Source organism: Onychostoma macrolepis, chromosome 01 (genome assembly GCF_012432095.1).
Source record: "Onychostoma macrolepis isolate SWU-2019 chromosome 01, ASM1243209v1, whole genome shotgun sequence".
Lineage (NCBI taxonomy): Eukaryota > Metazoa > Chordata > Actinopteri > Cypriniformes > Cyprinidae > Onychostoma > Onychostoma macrolepis.
This window is the reverse complement of record NC_081155.1, coordinates 41,127,681-41,137,978: the sequence shown is the minus strand read 5'-3', so window position 1 is coordinate 41,137,978 and position 10,298 is coordinate 41,127,681. Positions and strand designations below refer to the sequence as shown.

General features: G+C 34.7%; 1 protein-coding gene across 1 annotated transcript in view; it reads left to right on the top strand.

Annotated features, from left to right (window-relative positions):
- The first annotated feature begins 991 nt into the window (after positions 1-991).
- Positions 992-10,298, top strand: part of hecw2b (HECT, C2 and WW domain containing E3 ubiquitin protein ligase 2b) — a 58,463-nt gene continuing 49,156 nt past the window's right edge. Inside the window, 1 exon segment of the mRNA XM_058772301.1 lies at positions 992-1,458. The gene's annotated coding sequence lies outside the window, so the exon portion shown is untranslated.

Sequence of the window (10,298 nt, the reverse complement as noted above, 5' to 3'; positions counted from 1 at the left end):
AGGGTAATTATTTTATTGCAGTGCTTGCGATAGTTTACCCAAATGAAAATTTGCTGAAAATGTATTTGTCCTCAGGCCATCCAAGCTGTAGATGAGTTTATTTCTTAATGTGAACAGGTTTGGAGAAATTTAGAAATCATCACTTACTCATCAATGGATCCTCTGCAGTGAATGGGTGCCGTCAGAATGAGAGTCCAAACAGCTGATAAATACATCACAATAATCCACACCACTCCACTCCATCAATACGTCTATCATGTCTTGTGAAGTGAAAATCTGATGTTTTGGTCAGTAAGTTTTCAGCAAATTAAAATTTTTAGGTGTCCTGTTCTATTATTAAGCAAATTAAGCTCTTTTTTTTTTTTTTTTTCGTCTCCACCCTTTTCCACCCCCCACAGTGAGAAACGAATGAGTTCACCTTATTGAATCGGTTCATTTGGGTGATTCATAACCATGAACAGTGTCCAAGCACCGTGTCCGAGTCTTCACAAAAGTTCTTCAACAAGTTGTATGCACACAGAACAGGTTTTATATCACAGACATAAGTGTCTTAAGCGCTTATTAAGACTGAATGGCAATTTATTTTCGCATTTATCTATTAAAATGCTTTTATAACAGGATATACTGCTGTGTACAACTTATTTTAAAGTTGGTGCTATTTACTCGGGATGTTTTCTTGCATTCTGTCTGCACAATTTTCTTTAAGGTCTTTGGCCACTGCTGTTTTTAGCATTTCACCGTGTTGTATTTTTAAGGTGATGTATAGCCTACAGCTAAACGCAACTACACAACTTTTAAAATACATTTAATGTTATTTAATTACTCTTTAATTACTACTTTATTTAACTTTAGCCTAACTCAGTCTATTCGTAACGGCTAAAGACTTTGAACCAGTTCTGTGTGAACAGCCGCCTTTCGAATCGTTTAGAACGAATCATTCAAAGGAACCGGTTCAGCAGGTTGACTCGTTGGCGAATCGAATATCGCAACAGTGTGAGTGAACGCCTCCCTCTCGTGAGCTGCGCGGATGCTCAAAACAAAAGCAGACGCAAAGCCCGTGGAATTAATCCAGCACAAATGCAAAGCAACATTCACCACAACGCGTCTCTCGAGCGTTCAGATGAAGCTGTACACCCGGCCACGCGTGTGTTTTTGTTGCGGTGCGAGTGTTTTCAGTGGGTATGAGGAGGCATTGAGCGGATCCGAGGCTCTTTGTAAATGAATAAGAGATGAACGCGGCTGGATCCAGGCTGGACGCAGACCGACACTGCGCAGTAAATATCATCTGGGCTGGGTTCGGAGAGGTTCGGTCGGGCTGAGACGGATGGTTTAGGAGGAAGAGGAGGAGGAGGAAGCGCGCTGGACCCTCACAGAGGCCCTCGGCTGCGCACATCAGCTGTTCCGAGCATCCCCGTGTGTTTATTTGAGCTCTCAATTTATCATCACCTTTATTTGACGGTAAGTGACAGTGTTTACCTGTATGTGCATTTAATTTGGATTAGTTGCCGAATTAATAAATTCATCAATGTTGTAATATTAATAAAATATTGGCATTACAATGCGCACATTATTGTTGGCTATTTATTCTTATGAAAAAAAAAATGAAAATTTTTTTCCAAACTACGTGATTTGAATATTAAATGTATTACTTAAACATTCTGTGCAATATGCACCACTTTAAAGGTCTCGAATTGCATGTCAGATACTCGGTCCCTCAAATGCTACAGGTTCTGGCTTTCTCTTGTGTTTATCTTTAACCCAACTAGCCTGTAAGACGCCCAGAACCTGTAGCATTTGAGGGCCAAATTCTCTGACATGCAATTCTAGACCTTTAAAGTGGTACATATTGTACAGAATGTTTAAGTAATAAATTTAATATTCAAATCACGTTTCAACGGAGTGAATTTAAAGTTTTCCTGGTGCATCAAAAGGTACTGTTTATTATGCATTTACCACAAAAAGACTGACAAGATTTATTGTGTTTATGCTTGAACTATAAGTAAAAGTAATTAGCCTACTACCTGATTGTTTTTCATGCACTTGTTTACTAAAATATTGAGCACATCCATTGTTTTGATGAAATGCTAAATGCATATATTCCTTAGAATATTGTTTAATATGGAAAAAAAAGCGTGAATATTATATAATCTATTTAAATATGTTACGTTTACTGTAGCTTTAATATGCCTAGAATTCAGTGTTGGAGAATTTGGCTCCTAAGTGGTTCAGGGTTTCATGTGTGTGCATATGCTTGAACCAACTAAAAGTGACAAAACATATTGTGCTAGGTTGAGAGCTGGTTATTTTCTTGCATATGTAGAGTAAATCACTGCCTCACATGCGCATCAGATTCATCTGACAATATTTGTGTAGATTTCATTTGGGATTTTTGCCAAAACTGATTGCGAGTGGCATGAGCATTGTAGTGGTTAAAATAAACACAATATACAAATGTGTAATAATAACCAGCATCATTTATTTAGTGTTGATTCAGAATTAGTTTTTATGCATTAAATCTGCACAAATATATGCACTTCAGCGGTTCTTACGTTACGTGAAGAAACCTCTTCTAAAACAATATTTGCTGTGTAGGGTGCTTGAGTTGTATATGGTTCTTTATAGTTTGTGGTGGTTATTTGTAGGTTTTCAGATCAGTTGTGGGGTTTCTGAGTTCTATAAAGTACCAATATGAGATTTCTAAAGAATAGAGCTTGAAACCGCATCAAAATCAGTTTTGGTGAAGTGTACTGCAGATCTGCATGTGAGGGAAATTGCACCTTAAATGCCACATGGTCTTGATTCTCTGAGTTGTTCGGCATTCCTTTGGTTTAACATTGCAAGTTTTGGTTGTCGAATCAGATAACATGCGTTTTTAGTTGTATTGCGGTTAAAATGTCTGAAAAAAGTCACGCCTAGCAGAAAGTTTCCAAGACTAGTTTTCATCACAAGTAATGAGGTCATACGAAGCTTTGCTTTGAAGAGCAGCTCCAAAATCCCACTTCAGGACTATTTAGACCATCTATGTGATCTGTGGATTAAATGACACAGTTAAAGCTGGTGGCTCAGTCATTAATGCCTCGCCTAGACTCAATTTCAGGATGGCCTGGTTCTCGTTCAATCCAATATTCGCCTCTCTTAGTCTTAACAGGCTCAATTGGTTGCGTATCCATGCAGATTCATTTCTGAGAGCCGCCCAAGCGTTGTGAAGTACAGTCTGCTTTGCAAGAATTCCCATAGTGTTCTTTTGGACTCGTAAAATAGCTAAACTCTTCAGATTTAATCGCTCCGTTTAGCTCTAGAATGCAAAACAGTCTGTCTGGGCCTTGCGATGTTTGATCAAATCATCTAAGTATTGATTCATCTCTGTGGGTAGGGATGTTATTGGACATCGGATCAGACAGTCTTGGATGAATAGCAGAAGCTAAAGGTGGAGACTGATAGAGTCTGACATCGCTGGACAGTAATGTATGGTTTGAGAGGGCTATAGAGATGAACGGACAAAAGAAGCTTTCAATAATGGTCTAAACTAGGAATCAGTTTGGCTCAGTTCATTGTACTTTATTGGCGTGACAAATCGTTTGATCGGGTGTGTTTACTTTTGTTTTGCCTGAGTAGTTACAATTAGCTGTGGACAAGAGAAATCGACTCTTTGTGGTCGAGATGGTAATGATCAAGTGAACTGATAATGTGTTTACATTCTGACTAGGTTAGCAAGGATATTTGCATTTTGCATAGTTTTACTTCGTATGCCTCCACTGAGAGAATTATTTTAAAGTTAAAGTTGATGATGCAAGCAATTTTACTTCTGTAACATGGTGAATTTTCAACTGAAACAGCATGATGATAATAAAACGTAAGATCCTTCAGGCCTTAGTGAGCGGAACAGGAAGGTTGTTTTATAGGATGTTTTGATGAAAGATTATTTTTTTATTTGGAAGAGCATGCACTGATGAAACACTTGCAGTCAGGAACAGGTATTAAGAGTTGCTGAAAGGCTGTGAAGTACAGAAATACTGTAGGAAATTCTGATTTATGGATCAAACTAACCATGTGATGAAGGCATTACAACTTCCCATCACTTTAATTCCATCTTTCTGCCTATCAGTTCTTTGTCAAGTGTTTAGTCAAAGTCATGTAAGGTGAAACCAAGCAAGCCTGCCAGTGTTTCATTAGCATGACCTGACTTGGCCTTATTAACTTGCAGAATCCATGTGTGACGTCTAATCAGGTGCTGCTCTGCCACACATTTATAGTGCTCATTGGCTTTTAGTACTGATACAGTATATACTCCCATTCAAAAGTTTGGGGTCTGTAAGATATTATGATTTAATTCTTTTTTTTTTTCAAAAGAAATTAGGCCTAACACTTTTATTCAGACAGGATGCATTAAATTGAAAAGTTATATTAAAGACATTATGTTACAAAAGATTTTCATTTGAGAGGTTATTCTTTTGAACTTCATACAATTCATCAAACATTGATAATAATAAGAAATACTTGAGCAGCAAATCAGCATATTAGAATGATTTCTGAAGGATCATGTGACGCTGAAGACTGGAGTAATGATGCTGAAAATTCAGCTTTGCATCACAGGAATAAATTATATTTTAAAATATATTACAATAGAAAATGATTTTTTTATGTATTTGATGTATTTTTTATCAAATAAATGCAGACTTGGTGAGCAATACTTTTACTAAAAACAAAAAATGACTTGTTTTGTTTGCTTATAAGGCAAAAACGCAGATTTGCATGCAAAATTTTGCTTATATTGTCTGACTATATATTTTGTTTCTTCTGCTGAGAACAAATCTCTCAGTTATATAAAGACAATAAACGGGGGAAAAAACAAAAACAAACAAACAAACAAAAAAAAAAAAACAGTATTTACATGCGCCTTTCCTGAGATGAGTTTAAGATGTGCCAGTATAAAATGATCTACAATTTAAGTATTTTTTGTTCTGTTGTCATTTTAAGAAACATCCAATTTAAGCGAATATGCAAAGAGATTCATAATCTGTGTGAAATCACTGAACATTTTTCATATTGCATATCATTTTTTAATTCAAATAGTTTTATGCAGTATACAGTATGTAGCCTCTGTATTTTAAATGTTACTGATTGTCTGAAGTGAAAGTCGCTGTAGGTTTTCTGGACTTTGAGTGCTGTAAACATATAGTGGGATACGGCCTGAAGCTGTGAACCGCACCACTGCACTGTCACTAACCCATAAACCTTAATAAACACCCTGCAGCCAACCACTTGTTTCTCTTTTTAGCCATGAATAATGAGACTACAAACCAGCTTGATGGGTTTTTTAAAATAATTTTACATTTAGTAATAATTAATGATTTGGTCTATCAGTTGCTTTCCTTAAACTATATTATTTCTTTCCTGTTTGTTCTAAAGACATTATAGTTAACTAAAACTAGAAGCATAAAAATGCATTTCATGACATGAAATAAAAAAAACGTTAACTGTAAGTTATACAAACTTATGTAATTTCAGCTAGTTGCCAAAAAATAACATTTCTCATTTTCATTTAGTTTAGCTTGATTTACTAAAATCACAAAAACTAAAACTGAAATATATAAACTATATAAACATGAAAAAACAAAACAATTCAAACTATGAATAAAAACTATAAAAGTATCTCAGTTAAACACTGGTGTTAGCATTGATTTGGGAGTAAAGTGTGTGTAAATTCGACATTCCTTGCATCAGATGCATTGTTAGTTGGTTTCTAATTTTGTGCATTTGTATGTTTACATGATCCGGTTTGCTGTTGAATCCTGGGAAGAACGTATGTGATTGTTCCTGCGTCATTGTGCTAACCATGTAAGCTTAATTTGTGTGTTTTATTTTTGACTATGTGTGTTTTTGTGCACAGAGCAATCGCAGGAAGAAGTCAAGGCTCTTTCCTGGTGTTTCCTTGAGCAGAATGCATACCAGCACACACACTTAGACACAACTTGCATCACTCTGTACCCGAAATAGAATATGCATCATGGCCTATTGTTCATCCAAACAGTGCGGTCACACTGATGTGGCATTTCTCAGCCTTATTTGTAAATACGGGCTGAAATGTTTGTCTGATAAACCTAGATGACCTTTATTGATTTATTAGTCAAAAGTCAGAACGCCTTTGGGATTATTCTACAGCCAGATGACTTTTGCACAATAAGTCGGCCTTGAGAAATTTTGTTGCTCAGAAGTAGCTCTTAGACTTAGGATGTTTCAGTTAAGTATGAGCTTTGTTTCAGATTGCCAGATGTGCCAATTGACCCTTCACAAAGAGCTTGATTGACAGGCGATCTGACCAATCATCATGCCGAATCTGCCATCTTGTCTGATAAACAGATCAGACAGGAGAATAGATTAACTTTGGTGGACTTAACTTGAAAAATGTTGTGTGTATTAATGTCTTTCTGCGGTTGAAATAAAATACCTCCTTATGTTCATTCATGTTTATTTCGTGCTTTAAGTAAATATGAAAAGATGATTGGCTTACATGCTGCTTGAACTGAGGTGATCTGTCACGACACATTAAAGAGCCACAAAATGGTATTTATTGTTTGAATTTCTTAAAAAAATGACAACATTTGAAAGCTGAGACCTTGTTTCGTACGAGAAGAAACCTGCTCTGTCTTGTCTGTCGGCGTGTTGTCAGTTTCCTATTTGCTCCACAATGTATTTTTGCAGCATGGCTTATCGGACATAGCAACACTAAAGGTCCTTGCACAATGAGTCCATGCATTTTTTTGTATTCTTCATCCTTTCATATCAAAATACTTGCTACGAATGCGAAAACGCAGAAATTGAACCTGGTCAGAATTTTTTTTATGACGGACGAAAGTTTCGGAGGCATTGTGTAAACGTGATTGACACAACGTGAGGTCGTATTTATTTTTTAACGTGAAAAAATTTCGGACTCAATGTGCAAAGACCTTAACTAAGAAGGGTCAATTGGCCGTTGTTATTGCCTTGCAAAATAATATGTTCTACTTTAAAACAAATATCTATTTGATTTACAGAGGGTAAAAAATAGGCAATTGAATATAAAATAAACCACAATTGAAATTGCAGGTTGTAATTTTTTTAAACATCCAGTTTAAGTGACTTAAGTGCTTTACAAAGGTAAAGATTCATAATCTGTACGTTAGGATATAATTCATAATCTGGTGTTTTTATTGGGTGACACAAACAAGACAACTGTGGACATACAGTAAAAGTATGGAGCTATAAAATAAATGTGGATAACATCTTCTAGATAATTGGATTTGCAAAATATAATTAGAAATATTTGAGTTGATATTGAAATCTGACTTTGGATCTCGGCAATTTTTTTCTTGGCAAATCTGAGCACAGTTTGAGACATTTTTAATTGAAAATGACTCTTTTCTGAAACTCTGACAAATATGTGAGATCATTTGCTTCTGAGAAGCAAAAGTCTAGTTTTCTCTATTTCTGATCAGTGTTATTTTAGTATAATTCAGATACTGTTACAGTTTGTAAGAATATTTTTAATTGGTTTTCATTTTTATATTTTGTGTTTTTATATTAAATTTTAGTTCTAGTAATTTTGTTGTGTTTTTGCCATTATTATTATTAAATGAAAATATTTTCTATTAATTTTTTTTTCAGTTTTTGCTTTAGTTGTTTCAGTGCATCAAGATAAACTAAATAAAAATGATAAATGTTGCATTGGCAACTAGCTAAAATATAAGTTTAAGGTTTTTATCTTTCTTTTTACTTCATTTAAACTTTATTATGTCATTTACTGGTTTTAGTTTTAGTTTACCATAATAACCCTGCAACTGAAATATTAAAGAGATCTCTCTCGTGTATTTTTACCCTCTATTCTCATTCTTTGTCTTATGCTAATTCACAGTTACTCTGAGGTTCTGTTGTAGCAGCAGATAGAAATCTGTAAAAATCTTACAAACGAGTTATAACCATTCTGTCATGCTAAACAGGCAGTATGGTGACTCATAATAACAGTATGCATTAATAAACGGACATTAGTACCACTAGGAAGTGTGTTAACATGCTACATTACCTATTGTTTGGCTGTGAACGCCAGCTGGCATGCAGAAACCCGTCTCAGATATGGGTCAGTGCTTTGGCATCTGAGTGGCCGGGATGTGCTCATCTATAAATAGCGTCACCCTCAACGCTGTATAAATAAACAGTGCAATGATACGAGGTGTTGCAGTGCGGGGGCTAGTCTGCTTTGAGGGAATGTTTGCTCCTAAAACTCGAGCTTATCTATACTTGACCTGAGAAATGTAAATACAGGCAGGAAATGTGACGCTAAAGCATCAGTAGCTGTTTTGCTGTGTAGTTTTAAGCTGAGTTTATTTGAATAACTATACAGCGATTGCTCTCAATGTTGTACTATGACTTGATAACAGGTGAAAAACATATACGTTCTATTGATTTTGTAGTTATTTTGGACACCATGTTTTTATTTGTTGTAATTAAGCTATAGGTTCATCCTAACCCTCGTGAAAAAGAAGTACACATTAGCAAACTAAATGTCACGTTTTTGGTCACTTAATTGCATGTTGTATATTTGAATGAAAATGTGTTATAGTTTGAATTTATATTAAATGCTGTTGAATGAACTTTAAAGTGTTTTTTTTTTTGACCCACATAAGTAGGACTTAAGTACATCTTCATATGTAATTTCATAATTCTATTTTAATTGAAATGGTTAAAGTGTACTGCTTAATACTAATATGCATTAATGGTAAACTAAAATATGCTTATGTCATTTCTATTAAAAATTTTACGTTGTGTATTTAAATTTGTAATTGCACATTTGTAATGATGAAGTTGCAATTTAGTACAATTAAAATATTTTAATCATATCTACTGACTGACTACAGTTAAAATTATAATCAATGCTTAAGTATGTTGTTCAACACATCGGACTAAGTGCACTTTTTTTAAAGCATGACAAGATTATCAAAACTGATATAAACTAAAGTAAAAAAATTAAAATTATTACGAAATGCACTTTTTAAAATGTCTCAAGTGTGTCTTTAAGTATACTTAAGTTGCCTTTTATTTCCTTAATATTATATTATCTGCAAGTACAGTTTTTTTTTTTTTTTTAAATATACTTTTAAGATTTGAAGTCCACTACAAGTGCACATTCAATACAATTAAGTGCATTTTTTTCTAATGATGTTCTCCATGGTTAAGTTAAAACTGTAATTTAATTTAATTTAATTTAATTATTTTTTATTATTATTATTATTTTTTAATTATAATATCAGTGAGTTAATTTAACTATAATATTTTGGTGGACAGTGTATGGTTACCATGGTAAATTTTTAAGTTTATGTGTCCATTCGCTCTGCTGAGCCCAGAAAATCTTTCTGAAATGACTCACAGCATCTGTTTATATGGCTGTTTTCTTATCCTGCCTAAATGAGAATCTCTCTGAAGGAAAGCAAAACAATATAATGAAGCCTTTATATTGATGATCATTTAGCGTGGTGTGTGTGTGTTGTCCTATCAGGCCAGCAGTGTTTAGCCTGAGTGCTCTGAAGTTCAAAGGTAAGGTCTTTCAGACCGGGAGCACTGAGTCAGTCATCCGCTGCCTGAACGGCTTCGGGAGGAAGTGCTCCGAGGAGGGGACAGGATGTAAGATCATTAGCTAATGCATCTTAGGTGAGCTGACCGTTCCTGGCAGAGTAACAGCCACAGGCGTCAGCGCCACAAACAGATATCGCCCTCCCCATTACTTTAGGCGTGTTGGCGCGGTCCAGTGCCCAGAAGTTGAAGTTGTATGGACCGTACTAACTGGACAGATGGAAGGGTAAGGTTTATGGTTACTTGTTCAATTGTTTATTTGCTTGTTTGGCCTTTGAAAGGTTTTATGTCTACATTTGATGGATTATGGCATTAAAGGCAGGAAAATGTGAATTCTAATGGTGCGCGACCATAAAATAATGAACTTTCACCTTGCGAACAACATAACTTACATATAATCATCTAGTTTCCAGAGTATCATAAAGACTTGGGCCAGAGATTCTTCTGAAACCATCTAGCAACCACCCACATTTTTTAGTGTCATTTTAGTAATATTTATATAATATTATAGTATTTATTCATATTTCAATTTTTTGATTTTGTTTTAGATGTTCAGTTTTTACTTTAAATTTTAGCTATTTTGTCATGTGCTTTTGTCATTCTTATTAGTTTTTGTTGTTTTTAACTATTTCTATAACTTATAGCAAATTTTTATGTTGTAACTTATAACCAAGTTTTAGTAATTTTAATAACTT